Source organism: Scyliorhinus canicula, chromosome 26, assembly GCF_902713615.1.
Source record: "Scyliorhinus canicula chromosome 26, sScyCan1.1, whole genome shotgun sequence".
Classification (NCBI taxonomy): Eukaryota; Metazoa; Chordata; class Chondrichthyes; order Carcharhiniformes; family Scyliorhinidae; genus Scyliorhinus; species Scyliorhinus canicula.
In genome coordinates, this window is record NC_052171.1 from 6,225,157 (window position 1) to 6,246,597 (window position 21,441).

The 21,441-nt window shown below is 47.8% G+C and overlaps 1 protein-coding gene across 3 annotated transcripts in view; it reads right to left on the reverse strand.

Moving 5' to 3' along the window:
- The window catches only part of LOC119957461 (methylcytosine dioxygenase tet3-like), a 404,548-nt gene that overhangs the window by 162,420 nt on the left and 220,687 nt on the right, over positions 1 to 21,441 (reverse strand). The gene's annotated exons all lie outside the window — the stretch shown is intronic.

The following is a 21,441-nucleotide window of genomic DNA, read 5'->3' on the forward strand; positions in this document are numbered from 1 at the left end:
TACTTCCTGCGGTAATGATGCCACAGGCTCACTACTCTTGAGTGAAGAAATGACTCCTCATCTCTGTCCAAAATGGTTTACCCTGAATCCTCAGATTGTGACCCTGGTTCGGAAAAACCCACCATTTGAACATCTTCCCTGCACCTATCCTGTCTTGTCCTGTTAGAATTTTTTTAGTCTCTATTAGATGTCCCTCCTCAGTCTTCTAAACTCTAGTGAAAACAATCCTAACCTGGTCAATCTCTCCACATATCCCTGGAATCAGTCTGGTAAACCTTTACTGCACTCCCTCAAGAGCAAGAACATCCTTCCTCAGAAAGGAGACCAATACTCCACACAATATTCTCAGTGTAGCCTCACCAAGGCCCGTATAATTGCAACAATACATCCCTGCTCTGTACTCGAAACCTCTCACAATGAAGGCCAACATACCATTAGGCTTCTTTACCGCCTGTATCACATAATTTTTTATAATATTCTTTATTGTCACAAGTAGGCTTACATTAAACACTGCAATGAAGTTACTGTGAAAAGCCCCTAGTCGCGTGTTCGGTTACACAGAGGAAGAATTCAGAATGCACAAATTACCTAACAGCGCATCTTTTGGGACTTGTGGGAGGAAACCGGGCTACCTGGAGGAAACCCACGCAGATACAGGGAGAATGTGCATACTCCGCCCAGACAGTGACCCTTGCCGGGAATCGAACTTGATTAAAAAAACGCAATGAAAATACCATTGTATAAGTCACAGAGTGACACCCTCATTGCATTATTATTTATTAGATACATGAAAACAAATTTACTAAATTGTTTCTTGTGAAGGTTGCGATATTGAAAATCAGTTATGAAAATCTGAAATATTCTGCTTCATTATGGGGGAAAAAACATCTATGAAGGACCCATTACTTGGGGAGAAAAAATATTACGTGTATAGAAAATGAAAAAGATCTCAGTGTCCTTGCAGACATCAAATTAAAGTTATTGCAACATATTGAGCTGAACTACTGAGGTGATCCTACGATTTTACAATTCATTGGTGCAATCTCAATTAGAAGTCTGATATGTTCTGATTATCACAGTATAAATATGACACAGAAGCTTTAGAAAGGACACAGAAGAAACCAACCAGAATTATTTACTGGATGACGGAATTGGGTTAAAGGAGTGATAATGCAAATGGGCTATGTTCTCCCTGAAAATAGGTTAAAAGGTGATAAAGAATCATAGAATCCCACAGTGCAGAAGGAGAGGCTATTCAGCCCATCAAAATGGCACGGATCCTCCAAAGGAGCATCCAGCTGTTGTCCTCCCGTATCCCCACCAAACCTTTGGACACTAAGGGGCAATTTAGCGTTGCCAGTCCACCTAACCTGCACATCTTTGGACCGAGGGAGGAAACCGGAGCACCCGGAGGAAACCCACGCAGACAAAGGGAGAATTTGCAAACTCCACAAAGACCGTCACCCAAGGTGGGAATCGACCTTGGTCCCTGGTGCTGTGAGGAAGCAGTGTTAACAGTCCCATTATGTCGCCCATGATATGACTGCAGTTTATACGATTTTAAAAGGACTGGCTATTTCACCCTCTGCAGAATGGTAAAACAGGGAGAACTCAAATGGTGGAGGACGAGGGGCTGTTTGGGACCAGTGGGGATGGTGAGTAAATACCATAATAATCTGTGAGCAACTGTATCGCAGTGAGAAAGGGGTCAATCTGTGAGAAAAAAAACTCCCAGGGACGGTAACGGAAACAGTCATAATTAATTCCAACAAATTAGAAAGGTCTTTCAGAAATTAACATTTCAGAATACAATTTTATATGTGAACTGTAATGAATGAAGCATGCTTGAGAGGGAAATGTGGTTTTGACCGGTGATTCCCAAAGCTCTCCAACCAGTGTTTTTTTTACTCACGTTATTTATAGTTCTGTGCAGATCAATGGACAAGAGATCAGTTTCTATAATTAATCAGATAATTAAATTGTATATCAATGAATCCACAACCTTCCAGGAAGGAAGAAGGTAAACTGGGTATTATTTTAAACCATCTGGAATGCACTGTTGGAAGAGCAGAGGAGGCATTCAAGAGGGCATTAGATGATTCTTTGAATAGAAACAATGTGCAGGGGTACGGGGAAATGGTACGAAGTCATAATGCTCATTTGGACAGCCCGATGCAGACATGATGGGCCAAATGGCCTCCATCTACACTATAACAATTCTGTGATTCTGTGACCTAGTGTTTATGATTCCAGCTGATGTAAGTCCTGGACAAGTCAAATCCCAGAATGAAACTGACTTGATAGACTTTTTTTGGAACCATTCAGAGGAATCAGCTAGTGTATTTTTAACACAAATACGAAAACGTTCATTAAACAGAGAAATGAACAATATAATACTGGACAAATAAGGAGGAAATATTACAATACGAACACCAGTTATAATATCTATTTTATGCTCTAAGTTCACGCAAAGCATTCAGTACATGTAAACTAATAGAGGAACCATGGTCGGCCACACCGTACTCCAAACCAAGCAGCAGATACCACTGAAGCAGATTGTATGGATTTTGTGTCTCGTCCCCCGAACACTTATCACATGTGAGCCAAGCGGTCTCACTAAAACTCTGGATAGGCTTTAAAAAAAATAGTCCCATTTTGGGTGTGAATGGGGGTGTTTCTTGGATCCCACAAATCTGAGAACGACCTTGCTATCAAATGGAACTTTATTTCTTGGGGGGGGGGGGCTTCTGCGGAGAAGGCCCCATCGAGGCCGCACCTAACTCACTTCCTGGTGCAGGAAGAGATCAGGGCACCATTTTAAATGCCGCCCTGATCTCTCAAACCCCACAATGGCCCCCGGGACCCCTCACCCCGCCTTCCCTCCAAACCTCAACTTAGAGACTAGGGCATCTTTGAGCCTTCTCAACCCACTTCTAATGGCAGGGCACCACTGGGCCGGTCCTCGACACTGAAAATCTTGCACCTTGGCACTGCCAGCTAGGCTTCCAATTTGCTGGAAGACTGACCCAAGTGCCGCTAGACCTAGTCCATGTTTGTGGCAACCTGTGCTCAATGTCGCCACTGCGTGGTATCCCAGGTGTAGATGTTCGATCCCGCATCTTGGGATGGCAGTGATTTTTGACAAGAATGGCTGTAAATTTGAAGTATTCACTTTTTGAATCCCTGACTCGACTCACAAAAACACAACATGTCAATCTGAAGCTATGATTAGAGCACTCTTTCATTGAGAAACAAATAACCATAATGTCAGGCCCGCCTGCATGTAAAAATAATTTAAAAATTAGTTTAAGGATTACAACTAGTGTAAAGAGCAGAGAGGGTCAAGCATTCCTTGAACGTATTCAGGAAAATTTCTTCAACAGTATGCCCCCAGTCCAATGAGGAAGTCAAGTACTGCTAGACCTGGGCGGGATTCACCAACCCCCGCCCCCCCCCTCCCCGCCGGGTCAGAGAATCACCGGGGGGGCGGCGCGAATCCCGCCCCCGCCGGCTGCCGAATTCCCCGGCGCCGGGGATTTGGTGGGTGCGGGAATCACGCCACACCGCTGGCATCACGCTGGCAACGCCCCCCCCCCCCCCCCCCCCCCCCCCCCCCCCCGGTGAGTCTCCGGCCCACGATAGGCCGAGTGACCGCCCGTTTTAGGCCGGTCCCGCCGAGGTAAATTACAACAGGTACTTACCGGCGGGACCTGGCTGCGTGGGCGGCCTCTGGGGTCCTGGGGGAGGGGGAGGGGGGGACGCGGGGGGTCTGGCCCTGGGAGGTGCCCCCACAGTGGCCTGGCCTGCGATCGGGCCCCGCCGATCCGTGGGCGGGCCTGTGCCGTGGGGGCACTCTATTCCTCTGCGTCGGCTGCTGTGGACCTCTGCGATGGCCGACGTGGAGATAACTCCCCGGCACATTCGCTGGGATGACGCCAGCACACGCTGGTGCTCCCGCGCATGTGGCAACTCGCGCCGGCCAGCGGAGGGCCTTCAGTGCCAGTTGGCATGGGCGCAAACCACTCCGACGCCGGCCTAGCCCCCTCCGCACCTTCGTGGCGGCCCGACGCCGGAGTGGTTCACGCCACTACTTCGCGCTGGAGTTGCCTGCTCCGCCGATTCCCGCAGAATCCCGCCCCGGTTTATGGAAATGGGCTGGGTCAAGTAAATCAAGTGTCGGTAGGAAAACATTTCGGGTGCAATAATCACTGTAATCTGTAGTCATGCTGACTATAGGAAAGGATTAAGGACTGGCCAAAGGAAGAAAAATTAACTGAAGGAAATCTAACTTCAGTGGAGTGAGAATAGATCTGGACCGTAAAAACTGGGGTCTAGGGTTGGCAGGAAAATTAGCAGCTGATCAATGGGCTATCTTCAAAGAAGTGCTAATTAGACACTGATGGAAGAGGACTTGAGAATTGCAAACTTGATACTTTAATTCACTGCAATTTGAGTGGTATATTTGCCATTAACAGGATGCTGCCGCCAAACCCGAAAGACTTTCTGCTGTCACACAAAGGAATAGTGTGGTATATGAATTTCAGTGCCAGTGTGATGCTAGTTATATAGGCTGTATGTTCTGAAGACTGATGGATCGTATCAAACATGTTCCTTCTGCCATTTGCAACAGGCAAGTACTGGCCGTACCCAGCCAGCCCGTGCTCTCAAAACACAAGATGTGATTGGGAAATTAGACAACATTTGCAAAATAATCCTCTGTGCTCAAAGTTACACTGACAACCAATTAAGTTGGGATCGCAGTTTGGTGCATTTGTACTACATATTTTAATGTATATTTACAAATTTAATGGGCGGGATTCTCCGACCCCCGCTGTGGATGGCCGGGGGCCGGCGTCAATCCCGCCCCTGGGTCAACGCACTCTTTCCCCTCCGCCGCCCGGTAAGATCAAGCCGCCACGTCTTGCCGGGCGGCGGTGGAGAAAGACGGCACTGCGCATGCGTGGGTTCGTGCCGTCTGCGCAGTGATGTCATCCGCGCATGTGCGGTTTGAAACCGGCACGGATGACATCATGAAAAACGCCGTTCGCGCGTCATTTCTGGCGGCCGAGGTCGCGGCCTGGAAAGACGGGAGGCCCGCTCCTAGCCCCCCGGGTGGGGGTGAATTAGGTGCGGGGAGCGGGCCCCGAGGCCGTTGTGAACCACGGCCGAGTTAACTACGGCCTCCGTGATTTTTGGCCTTAGCGGAGAATACCGCCCTCTGTCTTTTTGTTGTTGATATTATGCAAAAATTCGAATAAAAATTATTTAAAAAAAAAAATCAAATGGGAAGGCTGAAAAAAGGGTCCATATCGTCAAGCGGTTGTTGTGCAAGGCTGCAGACTCAGCACCCGATTTCAGCTTGGTGCTGCTGGCCTACAGGGTCTGTCGACTGCTTTGTCTCCGTTCAGATGCTCATGAACCGCAACTTGAGGACGGCTGTTCCAGCCATTCACATTCCGGACCGTGACCACCTCACTGTGCTGCAAAAAGTGCATCGGTCCAGGGACCAGCAGAAGATCGCGTATGATGCTCATGCCACAGGTCTGCTGGCTCCCACAGATGTTGTTTGCATCCAATTGCCTGAGGGAGGTTGGTCGTCCCCAGCTGTTGTTATCAGGAAGGCCGCCCCAAGGTCTTTCATTGTCCAATTGGCTGACGGCTCCATTCTCCGACGCAACAGTAGGGCTCCGCACTGCGGAGAGTTCCCCACCCTCCGCCTAACCTCATTGCTCCGCTGGCTATCGTGCCTCCTCCGGACGTTTCCTGCCACGAGGACACCGATCTGCCAGTGATCCTGCCTGCCCACGACACCGCCGCAATGCCAGCAATCCCGCCTGTCCAAGTGCCGGCGTCTCCTGCTCCACCTCTGCGGCGATCGACTAGAATTCGGCGCCCACCTCAAAGACTGAATCTATAGATTTTGCTTTTGTAAATTTCGTTCAGTTTGCTCTGTATCTGCACGATAGACACCTTCCCATGTACATATGTTCGTTAACTTACCACTTGTACATAGTCAGGCATGTATATACCTTCACGTTCCATAATTTATTTATTTTTAAAAGGGGGATGTCATAATATCCACTCATGTATATAATAAGATGCAGACAGGCAGTGATTGACACATAGGATGACCAATGGACACACAACACAGAACAACCAATCACCAGACAGGACACCACCACTATAAAGCCCACAGGGCATTAAGACTCCCGCTCTTTTTCGGGACCCAGACACTGAGACAGTCAGAGTGCACAAGTCAGTAGACATTATTGCCATGTGGTAGCTAGCAAGTCTGGTCGAGCCAGTGAGAGGTCGTCAGTCGGATTAGTAGAGTGTCAACCCACAGCTGAACATGTACAGCCGCTCTTAGTTTCAATAAAAGCATGTTGAATCATCTCTAGTGTTCGACGTTTGTTTCTAGCTTCCCTGCATCCAGTTGCAGTCAACGTCAAACCAACCCGCCGAACACATCGACGGACAGTGACCCAGGGCCGGGATTCGAATCCGGGTCCTCAGCGCCGCAGTCCCAGTGCTAACCACTGTGTCCCATGCACCCTGAAGAAGTTTTTGAATGTTTTTAAGATTTCTGTATCTCCTGCCCAATGGAAGTGATTATGTTGCCCGCTTTCCCAAGGGAGCGGGAGGTGCAGACAGAGTCAATGGATGGGAGGCGGCGTTGTGTGATGGACTGTGTTCACGACTCTTTGTCGTTTCTTACAGTCTTGGGCTGTAACGCAGCCAGGTAGAATGCCTTTTATGTAAAAACTGGTAAGAATCAATGTGGAAATGCCGAATGTCCTTAATTTCCTGTGGAAGTACAGGATAGATTGTTGGTGAGTTGATAGACAACACCCACTACAGTTTTAGATCCTTTTTTATTCCTTAGTTCCGCCCATATGATCTCCACTGAATGCATTCCCCTCTTTATTTCCTTCCTCACCATTGCGGTGATAGTATTTCTAATCGGTAAGGCCCCCTCTGCCATCTTCCCTGTCTCTCCTACAAACTTTATAACCAGGTATATTTATCTCCCAGTTCCAACCATCCTGCAGCCATGTCTCCATGCATCATAATCTTCAATTTGCATTTGCACGTGCAGCTCATCGATTACATCCTTCCTAGTTTTCCCCTCATTCACACAGGGAGCAAGTACCTCGTACCTGTTGGATAAGGTCAACAGCTGAGACTTCTCCATTTTTAAATTTATGGTCCCTCCACCTCAACATGACACAGTGCACATCTCAATGGTATCAAATTTAATTCTGCTTCATAAATACTTGGTTAATCTGGCTTGCAGTTTTCTCTTAACAGTTAAACAGTAGCTAAATTGTACGGAAAAGGCCCTTGATCACGTTATTTATAATGTCCAGATAGGAAATGTCAGACAGAGTTTTCACTTCTGATCATTGTTATTTTGCTCCAGGGTGGCACGGTAGCACAGTGTTTAGCACAGTTGCTTCACAGCTCCAGGGTCCCAGGTTCGAATCCCGGCTTGGGTCACTGTCTGTGCGGAGTCTACACGTGCTCCCTGTGTCTGGGTTTCCTCCAGATGCTCCGGTTTCCTCCCACAATCCAAAGGTGTGTAGATGGACCTGCGCTGTATGTTCTAATTAGGTGGATTGGCCATTTAAAATTGGCCAGTGTCGAAAAAGGTTAGGTGGGGGTTACTGGGTTACAAGGATAGGGTGGAGGTGTGGGCTTAAGCAGAGTGCTCTTTCCAAGGGTCGGTGCAGACTCATTGGGCCGAATGGCCTCCTTTGCACTGTAAATTCTATGATTGTTATCTTTGCCAGAAGCATGAGAATATATAGATGTTGAGTCAAGGCAATGTCGGGCACATCTTTGATGAAATGTTGGCGAGCCTGTTGATACTCTTAAATAAGCAATGATCAATTGGTATTATAGGGGGCGGGATTCTATCAGCCCGGGGCTGGGCCAGAGAACGGCAAGACCCAAGTCCGGCACAAATCGCGCTACGCCCCCTTGACACTGGCACGCGATTCTCCGCAGATCGGCACCAATACGCGCATTAGCAGTGGCTCCCTTCTCTGCGCCAGCCCCGACGCAACATGGCGTAGTGCTACAGGAGCCGGCGCGGAACAAAAGAGGTCCCCCAACCCGAGAAGCTGGCCCACCAATCGGTAGGCCCCTATCGCGGGTCAAGCCACAGTGAAGGCCCGTCCCCAGGTTCGGACCCCGCTCGCCCCTCACCAGGCCGTCCCCAGATGCATCCACGCCGAGGCCCCGCCGGGTAAGAGCAGGTGTGGATGGTGTCGGTGGGACTCGGCTTTTTTAGGTGGTCATACATGGTTCAATGCCGGTCAGGGGCCGCTCTACGCGACCGGTCCGCTGATTCTTGGCCCGGGATGGACTGAGCGGCCGTTGTAAAAACGCCGAGTCCTGCCGGCGCTGTCCACACCTGCCCTCAGCGGGGGGGAACTGGGGGTGGTAGGGTCGGGGGTGGCCTGGGGGGGGGGGGGGGGTGGGAGGTCCGAACCCGGGGGGGGGGGGGGGTTCCGATGTGGCCTGGCCCACGATCGGGGCCCACCGATTGAAGGGCCGGCCTCTCTGGCTGGGGGCCTCCTTTCTTCCGCGCCGGCCCCTGTAGCCCTGCGCCATGTTGCGTCGGGGCCGGCGCATTGAAGAAAGCCACTGCGCATGCGCGCATTGGTGCCGGTGCTACTCCGCTGGCCGACCGGTTCACGCCGCTCCAGCTGCTGATTCCGGTGCCAACTGGGTGCCGCGGGATCCGTGCATGCGCAGTGGCACCGGTGCCGTGCTGGCCCCCCTGTAACGCGACGGCGTTTCTGACGGCGTCAACTCAATGTTTTCATTCAAGTAGATGAGGGGGAAAATTGCAGCTGAGACATTTTTCAACATTTTCTTGATCTTTGCTTTAGAATAGGAATTCAATCTATTAAATGTTAGCTACTTTAAATGTCTAAAGTCAAATAACGCAGTCCACTCCAATTCAAGGACATGGGCCAAAATCTTGTTCACAGCATGGAGTTTCTAATGCTGATCAAAGTGAATGAAGTTTTGGCTGGAAGGCTAAACTCTCGGTTCTCACTTGATCCTGCCACAGATGAGACTGGAGAATCCTGCCAATAAGAAGAGAAGAACATAAAAATTGGAGCAGGATAAGGCTATTCAGCCTTTTGAGCCTGCTCCGCCATTCAATTAGATCAAGGCTGGTCTTGTTGTTCTTTCTGAATATCACATACCCTTGGATATTCAGGTCCCAGCTTTGGTTTCCTTGCAGCCATGGGCAGGATTCTCTCACCCCGGGGCAGGGCCGAGGAATCGCCGGGACTGTCGCAAAATGCGTCACGCTCGGGAGAGTGGAGAATTGGCGCTGGCGTGGTTGGCGCTGCACGGGTCAGGGGCCGCTCTACGGTCCCTCCCTGGCAATTCTTGGTCCGGGATGGCCACGCTAAAACCGAGTCCCTCCGACGCCATCCACACCTGCTCTTACCCGGTGGGACCTCGGTGTGGATGCATCTGGGGGCAGCCTGGTGACGGGGGAGGGAGGTCGGACCCCGCGAGGGGGCTTCCGCTGTTGCCTGGCCCGATTGGGGCCTACCGATTAGCGGGCCGGCCTCTCAGGCTGTGGGCCTCTTTTGTTCTGCGCTGGCTCCTGTAGCCCTACGCCATGTTGCATCGGGGCCGGCGCAGAGAAGGCGCCGGTTCCAAACGCGATGACGTTTCCGATAACGTCAACACTTAGCTTCAGGATCAGAGAATCCCGCCCCATGTCTCTGTAATGGCTATCAGGTCATACTTATTAATTTCTATTTCAGTTGACAATTCATCTGTTTTATTTCGAATGGTGCAGGCATTCAGATCCTCTAATTCAGTTGTTTTATTGTTTTTGTTGTTGCAACCCCCCTGGGCTAGTGCGCAGTCAATTCCAACTCCACTTGACCCAGAGTCGCAACATAATTGAAATTAATAAATAATTCTTAGAAAAACACCTAAAATCTTTGGCCTTGGCTGCCGAATAACCATAGTCACAAGGTTTGTAAATTAAAACCCAATTATGTTTATTAAAAGCAATAACTATAATTAAAAATGCAGCAAATACAAGTTTACTGCTATCTAATTCCTAACCCCCCCCCCTCACTTAAACTCGCCCCACCCTCCACACACACACACAGAAGACAGACAGCGCAGAAGGGAGAAGAGAGTTGTAAAATTAATATTGAAAATAAAAAGTAAGAGCCTTTGTTTCAGATGATTGTTTCCAGCACCTTTCTTCAATCTAGGCTTGTAGTTCGAGGTTTTCTGTCTGTTACAGAACAAAGAAAATTACAGCACAGGAACAGGCCCTTCAGCCCTCCCAGCCTGCGCCGATCCAGATCCTTTATCTAAACCTGTCTCCTATTTTCCAAGGTCTACTTCCCTCTGTTCCCGCCCATTCATATACCTGTCTAGATGCTTCTTAAATGATGCTATCGTGCTCGCCTCTACCACCTCCGCTGGTAAAGCGTTCCAGGCACCCACCACCCTCTGCGTAAAAAACTTTCCACGCACATCTCCCTTAAACTTTCCCCCTCTCACCTTGAAATCGTGACCCCTTGTAACTGACACCCCCACTCTTGGGAAAAGCTTGTTGCTGTCCACCCTGTTTATTCCTCTCATAATTTTGTAGACCTCAATCAGGTCCCCCCCTCAACCTCCGTCTTTCCAATGAAAACAATCCTAATCTACTCAACCTTTCTTCATAGCTAGCACCCTCCATACCAGGCAACATCCTGGTGAACCTCCTCTGCACCCTCTCCAAGGCATCCACATCCTTCTGGTAATGTGGCGACCAGAACTGCACGCAGTATTCCAAATGTGGCCGAACCAAAGTCCGATACAACTGTAACATGACCTGCCAACTCTTGTACTCAATACCCCATCCGATGAAGGCAAGCATGCTGTATGCCTTCTTGACCACTCTATCGACCTGCGTTGCCACCTTCAAGGTACAATGGACCTGAACTCCCAGATCTCTCTGTACATCAATTTACCCCAGGACTCTTCCATTGACCATATAGTCTGCTCTTGAATTTGATCTTCCAAAATGCATCACCTCGCATTTGCCTGGATTGAACTCCATCTGCCATTTCTCTGCCCAACTCTCCAATCTATCTATATTTTGTTGTATTCTCTGACAGTCCTCCTCGCTATCTGCAACTCCACCAATCTTAGTATCATCTGCAAACTTGCTAATCAGACCACCTATACCTTCCTCCAGGTCATTTATGTAGATCACAAGCAACAGTGGTCCGAGCACGGATCCCTGTGGAACACAACTAGTCACCTTTCTCCATTTTGAGACACTCCCTTCCACCATTACTCTCTGTCTCCTGTTGCCCAGCCAGTTCTTTATCCATCTATCTAGTACACCCTGAACCCCATACGACTTCACTTTTTCCATCAACCTGCCATGGGAAACCTTATCAAACGCCTTACTAAAGCCCATGTATACGACATCTACAGCCCTTCCCTCATCAATTAACTTTGTCACTTCCTCAAAGAATTCTATTAGGTTTGTAGGACATGACCTTCCCTGCACAAAACCATGCTGCCGATCACTGATAAGTCTATTTTCTTCCAGATGTGAATAGATCCTATCCCTCAGTATCTTCTCCAATATGGTTATGGTTTTAACTGTAGATTCATTCAGGTCTCTACAATTTCAGAAATATAGCAGCTTTTCTGGAGAGAGAGAGAGAAAAGAGAGCTGGTCCTTTCCTCTGAGTGTCCAGGAGTCCAACTGACTTCCCTCGAAATCAGCCCATTCACACAGGACCCATGTTACCGGGGAGATTCATTGGCCACCAGCCAACCAATCGAACCAAGTCCTACCAAATTCTCGGGTGCCGAAAACTAATAGTGTACTCTTTTGTAAATTTTTTTTTCATTTCTTCCCCTGCTCGACTTAAAGATGCATGACCATTAATTAGCCATGGATCAAAATGATAACAGCAAAAATAAAGGAGAACTAAGGGAACCAACAGGAAGGACCCTAACATTGTAAACTCGACCAGCTCACACACACAAATTTGCAATCACTGTCCATTCATCCCATACACTAATGATCATCACTTTATCGCAACCTTAATCTTGTAATTTCCCTTTATTCAATCTTCTTCCACATTATCCCTTTCCCTCTCTATTTAGTTCAAAGTCCTCGCTATTTTTCGAATGATATCTCATTAGAACACTGGTCCCAGCATGGTTCAAGTGAAGTCCATCCCAAAGATACAGCCCCAACTTTCCCCAGTACCGGTGCCCCATAAACCAACTCATTTCCCCCACACCAATCTTTGAGCCACAAATTCATCTCTCTTATATTATTTGCCCTATTTCAATTCGCACGTGGCTCAGGTAATAATCCAGAGATTATTGTATATTTTAGTGCCAAGTTCCTCATATTCCCAATCAGAACCTCTTTCCTAGTTCTACCTACGTCGTTGGCACCTACATCGACCACAACCACTGGATCCTTTTCCCCTCCCACTGCATATTTCTCTCCAGCCACGAGCAGATATTGTGTACACTGGCACCAGGCAGGCAATATAGCCTTCTCACTCTTGGCTGCAGAGATCTATGTCTATTCCCCTGACTTTCCTGTCCCGACTACCACTACATACCTTTTAACTTCACCCACTTAAATGCTTTCCTGCGTCATGGTTAGTCTGCTCATCCACAATCCGGGCACGATTTAAGGTGAAAAAAAAACAGAATCCCGTTTTGAGTGCGACTATTGGGGTGTTTCTCAGCACCTGCAGCAGCGTCAAGAACAGTCCTGCAATCTAATGGGACTCTGCTGTTTTTTATGCCTCTGCAGGGATCACCCGCTGAGGCCACACTTGCCGCACGGATTTGCTGCACCGACGAACTGAGCTTGTCATAGAACATAGAACATAGAACAGTACAGCACAGAACAGGCCCTTCGGCCCTCGATGTTGTGCCGAGCAATGATCACCTCACTTAAACCCACGTAACCCGTATACCCGTAACCCAACAATCCCCCCATTAACCTTACACTACGGGCAGTTTAGCATGGCCAATCCACCTAACCCGCACATCTTTGGACTGTGGGAGGAAACCGGAGCACCCGGAGGAAACCCACGCACACACGGGGAGGACGTGCAGACTCCACACAGACAGTGACCCAGCCGGGAATCGAACCTGGGACCCTGGAGCTGTGAAGCATTGATGCTAACCACCATGCTACCGTGAGGCCCCAATGTCAGTGCAGGCAGAGATTGGTACGCTACTTTTAACTGCCGCCTGATCTCTCGACCACCCCTCCCTCGCCCCGTGGCATCCCCACCGCGGCCTCCTTACCCCTCTCATTGCCCCAACCTACCTCCTAAGGGGTTCCCCCCCCAATCACCCCATCTCTTCAGGGCAGGGCACTCCTGGGCCTGATCCCTGGCACGGCTAACCTGGCACCAGGCACCATTGGCCTGGCATCCTGACAGTGCCAGGGTGCCCAGCTGGCAGTGTCAACATGCCTGGGTGCCAGGAGTGCCAGGAGTACCCTGAGCCCAACCACCCGGGGGTCTCCAATTGCCTGGGAGACCCGCCCAGGTGCCATTACACCTGCTCCATGTTTGTGTGGACCAGTGCTAAATGACGCCATGGCGAGGACTCGCAGGCAAGGCTGTTAGTTTCGGGGCCGTGGGAGAATCTGGTGTAGACATATTTAAATGAGCTTAATGGATCATTGAAGTATGTTAATCTGGATCTCGTTCAGCAAGGGCGAGATCCAGATCACAACGTCTCATTCTGAGGCATTCTGAGCATCGCAAAACTCACGAGAGGCCTCTCTCGAGATTAAACAGCCTTGTCTTGTTGTCAAGCTGGGCATGATAAAGCCATTAAATTGCGCTGTATAGCCCTCGCTCTAGACCACACAAGCTGCAAGAACTTCAAACTTGTTGCTTAAACTCAAAGGCCTGAAGCTCCTCCACTCCTACCTTCTCAATCCCTTGCTGAATACATAAGCTACAGATATTTTGATGTTTCTGGCCCATCTGATGTCGAACAGACTGTATGACTGGGATTCTCTCCCAGCAGGGCTGTTCTTGCAAATAAAAATTTTAGCCTACTTGCAATGCTCCCTCCAATTTCTCTCCACTGTGCGCAACCTGTTTGTTACAGTGCACAATCACTTTAAGATTGATGTCGAGCTGTGCATATGCAGCCTGTTTATCTCCTGAGCGTTAAGTTCTGGGCTGATGTGTGGCAACACACCCACACAGCTTTGAGGAAGTGTTCCCTTCCCATATCCCCGACCCAGTCTTTTAGTTGGTGTGCAGGGAGGCTATCACCACCATCGATAAGAAGCTTGTCAATCCAGAGGGAAATTCCGATGAATCTACACCAAACTCCCCCCAGCAGTAGCTGAAAAAATCTGAATATTATGAAGGAGCAGACGTTCCAAACCCTTGAATAAATGCCACATAGAACTTCTTAGTTAAGAGTTTGTGTTAGGCCCGTCTGAATTTCACAACATTCTCAGCTACAATTCCAGCCGAATTTGGGTGTGATCACAGAGAAGAATCCTGTTCGATCTGTTTCATTCTGCATTCCATAAGAAATACTCCTGGCTGGTTTCCCACATTCTGTACTCCACAAATTTGTGCTGAGAGGATCCACGTGTTTGATGCTCCACCCACCCACTGCTACACCTGGTGTTCCAGGGTCTAGTTGCTGGAGGCCTCCTTCTGCACGTCTGACCCCCTGCGAGCTTCTCCGGGCCTTCTTGCAGTTAAGTCTAACATTGCAAGCCACGACTCCAGACGTGTTCCAGACCAGCCTGATAACCCACTCGTGGGGAAGATGATTTGACGTGGGACTATGATTCTGGATGGGTCTTCATTTGCGTTCGATGAACAGGAGGCAAAACTGTTTGACGTTGGCCATGGTGGGAATGGTGACTCACCATGATGGGCAGGAGCACACATTCTGGCCATCATTTTACACCGCTGGAAAACCAACTTCAGCTCCCAAAACATTATTCGCCCCGCACCCATTGCTCGCCATTAAATACGCTGCAGGATGGACAGGGAAATTCCGCCCAATATTACACTGTAGCTTTGAAATCATTGACAGTAACTGTTCTGGTGGTCAACATCCATTGATAGGGATAGATATTTTTACTGTCATGGTATATTACATTATTGTTTTAATAATGCATGCTTCTGAGTCTCATTGAAGGAAGTAGTGATATTGGGGTGCAAACTTTACACTATTTAAGTAGTACTGGGTTTGCACACATTTTTTTTATAAATGATTTTATATTGGGTTTTTGAACAAAGTACATTTACCATTATGTACACAAAATAGAATACATATATAAATACATAGAAGCGAAGGCAACATGCACAAAAAACAAAACAAACAACTAAAAAAGTTAGAATAAAATAACTGGTAGGGTATTATATGCTAGCTCAACAACAGCAGCTCTGTACAATTGGCAATATTGTTTTTAGCCCCTGTTTGTGAGGGGAGGGAAAACTGGGGGGGGGGGGGGGGGGGTACATATACATTTGGACGCCGGGGAAACAATTACAGAACAATTACAGAGAGCAATATGCAAATGGATCTGGTGTTGGTGTCGCTTGCTTCTCCCGGACAGTTTTCGCTGCCGTTGTCGCCTCGTGATCACCTCCACTTCAGCCATTCGTCCGGATTTTCCTTGTTCTCTGCTCCTGTAGATGCCAAGTTTTGTTATCATTTCCCGTGCCCTCCTTCCGGCATTCCCTTGCCTCCCGTCACCTCACTGGTTCCCCTCTATTGTTCCCTGCCTCCTCCCTCTTCCACCCCTTCTGCCTGCCTCCTTCCCCCCCTCCCCCTCTCCTGTAGTTCGCCTTTCTTTTCTCTTAGGTTCAGCTTCTCTCCCCCCCCCCCACCCCCACCCCCACCCCACCGGTCTGTCCCTCCCTCCCCCGCCTCAGCTACTTTCGCATGATTCTTGGCTACCTGGCTATTCTTCCGTTTGCTCGTTGGCCACAAACAGGTCCCGGAACAATGGCTCCCACGTTCTGTCGTCTGATCCTCGGATGGCGAATTAGATTTTCTCCATTTGGAGAGATTCTGAGAGTTCGGACAGCCAGTTTGCAGCTTTGGGTGGTGCCGCGGACATCCAGACGAACAGGATTCTATGGTGGGCGATCCCTCCTCCCCAGGAATAGATCTGGCTGGTCCAAAACCCCGAAGACTGTCACTTTCGGGCAAGACTCCACCCTCACCCCCACCACTTTGGACATTGCCTCGAAGAAGGCTGTCCAGTACTCCGCAAGTCTGGGGCAAGACCAGAGCATGTGGGCGTGGTTGGCCGGGCCTCCTTGGCACCGTTCACATCTATCCTCCACCTCCAGGAAGCACCTACTCATACGAGTTCTTGTTAAGTGGGCTCTATGTACCACTTTTAATTGCATCAGGCTGAGCCGTGCGCACGTGGAGGTGGAGTTGACCCTGTGCAGTGCTTCGCTCCAGAGTCCCCACCCTATTTCAGTCCCCAGGTCTTCCTCTCATTTCTTGTTGCGTCCAGTATGGTGTCGGCCCTTTCTGCCAGTCGATCATACATGTTGCTACAGTTCCCTTTATCTCGGATGCTTGGGTCCAGTAACTCTTCCAGTCATGTCTGTCGTGGCGGTTGTGGATATGTCCTTGTCTCCTTTGTAGGAAGTTTTTGAGTTGCAGGTACCTTACTAGCTGGAATTTCTCTGTCAGTTCGTCCATTGTTACGATCCTGCCGTCCGTGTTTAGGTTTCTGACTGTCAGTGTCCCTCCGTCCTGTCCCCACTTTTTAAAGGTGGCATCAGTCAGCGCTGGTTCAACCTATGGTTGTTGCAGATGGGAGCTTTGTCCAACATTTTGGTCAGGCCAAATTGCTGCCGTAGTTGGTTGCAGGACTGGAGGGTGGCTAGCACCACCAGTCTGCTGAAGTGTTTTTTGGGTGGGGATGGGAGTGCCGCCGTGGCGAAGGCCTGGAGGGAGGTCCCCACGCAGGAGGCCTCTTCCACACGCACCCACTCAGCTTCTGGCTGAGGAAAGATATATTGGCATTTGAGGGAGTGCAACATAGCGTCCCATCACCTCCTCACTTAACCTCATCCAGTCCTACTATCCTTCAAGATCTCCACGTTCCCGTACCAGCCTCCCCGGACAGGCGCCGGAATGTGGCGACTAGGGGCTTTTCACAGTAACTTAATTGAAGCCTACTCGTGACAATAAGCAATTTTCATTTTTCATTTCCTCCAATTTCTGAATCCCCTGTTCCAGGGGCAGTTATCTCAGCCCGAAGTTCTGGAATTCTCTCTGTAGAGTATTTTCTCTCCACCCTTCTCCACTCTGAACATAGAACATACAGTGCAGAAGGAGGTCATTCGGTCCATCGAGTCTGCACCGACCCACTTAAGCCCTCACCTCCACCCTATCCCCGTAACCCAATAACCCCATCTCAGCTTTTTGGACACTAAGGGCAATTTATAATGGCCAATCCACCTAACCTGCACGCCTTTGGACTGTGGGAGGAAACCAGAGCACCCGGAAAAAACCCATGCAGACACCTCACAGACAGTGACCCAGCGGGGAATCGAACCTGGGACCCTGGCGCTGTGAAGCCACAGTGCCAGCCACTTGTGCTACCGTGCTGCCCCTTAAAATTAACTTTTTGACCAAGGTTTGTCATGCTTCCTAATACCTCTTGAGGTGGTTTGGCATCAGATTAGGTTTCATAATCCTCCTCTATAGCACCGTGGGCCAATTTGCGACCTTGAAACAAGTTGTTTTCATGCTGATATGAAATGTCATGAGATGTTCTGTACAATATGCTACATAAATATGAGCTGTTGTTACAGTTTGGTTTTTATGCTGTGATAATTCACAGTTGTTAGCATGTTGTTAAAACCAACAATATATGTGCAGCCTTATCGTAACACCAAATTTCCTGGTATTTAGTGAATGAAAACATTTCTTATCAGTAATTACAAGACAGAATCATCACCTAATTAAGTGTAATGATCTATAATAGACTCACAGTTCAACTACTATTCATTATCAGACATACCACGTAAGGTCCATTTTCTTAAAAAACAAAGCAGGTGATTAAAAATTGAAGATTGTCAATAAAATTAATAGTTTGATCTAAATTGGGATAATAATGTAATAATATATGACCATTCATCCCAGATCACATTAAAAGCTTGGGGTATTTTTTTTTTAAAAACACAGCCTCAATGCACAACCTGTGACTAAATTACAATCTATTTTACTGAACAAGATTTCCTTGCTGCATGGCATGTGCATTTGCCACTTGAGATCTTTGATCTGCAGAGTGGCACGTGCCACTATTTATGACTAATTCACTGGAAGAATATTTGTTGCCAAACTCACTCAGCACAAAAAGAAAATACTCAAATTACGTCATGAAGTTGTTATGGTTTCTTCAGTTGTCACAGTCACTGTTCATTCATTTATTATTTAAAGTCCTAACAGATACAGAATGATAAGGCTCTTAAGGTTAAGTTCACTATTATTTTATCATTCTTATGTTTCCTGTTCTATGATTCTGTACAGTGAGAGAAAAAAATGACCATTTCCACACATGTGGGAAGAATATCAGAAATGTGCTAATCCTTGGCTATTCTTACATTCCTCTAATTTGCTGAATTTGCATAGAAAGAAGCCTTAGACCCGCACTCAGGAGTTAAGTTGCTGCAGGGCAGAGAACAGTTCGAAAGCATTAGAAGAGGAATTAATAAGAATGGTGGGCATAGCAGCACGGTGGTGCAGTGGTTAGCATGGCTACCTCGCGTTGCCATGGTTCCAGGTTCGATCCCGGCTCTGGGTCACTGTCACTGTGTGGAGTTGGCACATTCTCCCCGTGTTTGATGGGTTTCACCCCCACAACCCAAAAATGTACAGGGTAGGTTGATTGGCCACGCTAAATTGACCCTTAATTGGAAAAAATTAATTGGGTACTCTAAATTTTTTTTTAAAGAATGGTGGGTACAAAAGGTGCATGTTGATGACACAGTGAACACTGTTTGAATGGAATGCCTTGAGTTCACAAAGACCATAACACTGTGTTTAAGAACTGTGATGTAGCAGAAGACTGGGAGTCATGAGGTGGAATTTACTCAGTTCAGTAACTCACACAATTGTCCGAATGCAAAAAACTAAAACAAAACGCCAACTCAGGCTCAGTGCTTTGCTTATATAGTGTATTTCATTGCCGCGGAGTGCAGTGGAGGCCGGGACGCTAAATGGCTTCAAGGCAGAGATAGATAAATTCTTGATGTCGCGAGGAATTAAGGGCTATGGGGAGAATGCTGGTAGGTGGAGTTGAAATGCCCATCAGCCATGATTGAATGGCGGAGTGGACTCGATGGGCCGAATGGCCTTACTTCCACTCCTATGTCTTATGGTCTTATGGTCTTATGGTGTAGCAAGTCTACACAGCTGATCCTCATTGCACAGATTCCTGAGAGGGGTTATCCATCAGTCTGCCATGTGACTTCCGAGTTGACTTCCCGTGGCCATCTTGGTAGCGGGAAACTTACCAAGAAATTGGATAATCTTATGAGAAAAGTACCGTCCACCCACCACGCAGCACACTCCCCCCGCCCCCCGGTGACACCAAAGAACTCAAATAGCTACAGTCAATGAAAAAGATTAAATTAACCAACTGTGTCATGCAGCTGTTGCTATTCAGTGGGAAATCAGTCACTTGTTTATTGGATCCACAGACAGCAAATTGTCCAATAATATCGCTGATTCCCATCAGTGCCTGGAAGGAAATGGGAACTCAACAATTGAGGGAGGAAATGAACTTCGGGGACCAACAGCAGTACTGTTTCCAAAATTAGCTTTTATTCATGGAGAAGATCATCTTTTCAACACGTCAAACAAGGTGGATTATTTTCTTTGCCTCAGTAGATTTGACAGAGGTATTGACTGGTAACTGTGCACTTTCAATACCTGGTCATTGTTGTCTACACTCAGGGTTACTAAAAATAGACCTATTAAATGTGGATCTGTGGACTTGTTTTTCATCTCAAACCGTGTTGTTCTGGGCTATCATGTGCTTGAACGCCTGCATTGATTACTTAATATGCTCAAAAGCAGGGGCTTGTTTGACTAATGGGATGCATTTGAACTTTTACTAAGTGGCTATAATAAGCAACTTTTCAATGGCGTACTTCACAATGAAGTTCATATATCAGGGTGGGGGGCCCTCGAATGAGGTTATTTCGTCAACGGATGCTATGTAAGATGGAATACCCGCTGCTCGTCTTGTTTATAATGATGAGCTTCGGATTTGATTTATAGTTTATGGTTTTATTTAATTAAAAGTTTATTATCATACTGTTTGGTTTTTGTTCGGGCGCTTTGGGAGTTGAGTAATTGTTCTGGGGAATGAGAGAGATGGGAAGTATTTTTTATGCTGGCAGGAACAAAGATCTTTTTGTATTTCGCCATTCTCATTGTGCATTGGATCCTCTTGATTTTGTTTTTTTTTCCTATCTTTTCTCTGAACTGCTGGTAAAGTCTTCCTCTGTACATGACTAGCTTCGGTAGCCAGGGTGGGACAGCGCTTTCAATCAGACTAGTTACATGGAATGTTAGGGGGGCTGAATGGCCCAGTTAAGACTTCCAAAATGCTTTCACATCTCAAAACCCTTAACATTGATATTGCAGCCCTTGAGGAGACATACCTTCATGTTAATGATCACAACAGTTTACGTAAAGCTTGGGTTGGCCAGGTTTTCATTCCAAATCTAAAGGCAAAGCTAGGGGGACAGCAATTTTGATTAACAAAAGAATGCAGTTCTCCCCATTAAATATCTCAGATCCTGGATTACACGATAGTCAATGACATAATTTTTCAATCCCCTGTAGTGTTGGTGAACATCTATGTCCACAACTGGAACGATGCAGAATTTATTACATCGCTTCATCCTTCCTTCCCAATCCAGACACCAAAAATCTTATTTTCGGAGGGGATCTAAATTGTGTCGTAGATCCAGGATTGTCGCTCAAGCTGAACAACATTCATCCCCTCTGATGTTGCCAGGGCGCTCTCTGCGTTTAAGACACAAATGGGTTGTGTTGACAGTGGGCATCACAGTGGCAGTGGATAACACTTTGGGTGACTGTGTGGAGTTTGTACGTTCTACCCCTGTCTGCATAGGTTTCCTCCAGGTGCTCCACAGTCCAAAGATGTGCGGGTTACAGATTGGCCATGATCAATGTGTTGCATTGTGGGAATAAGGCAGGGACCTGGTCTTGGGTAGAGTGCACTTTCATAGGGTTGGTGCAGATGCAATGGACCAAATTACCTCCTTCTGCACTGTCGGGATTCTATAGACCTTTGGCATTTCCTCCACCGAGCCACGAGTGTTTTTTCTTACTTCTCACATGTCCATC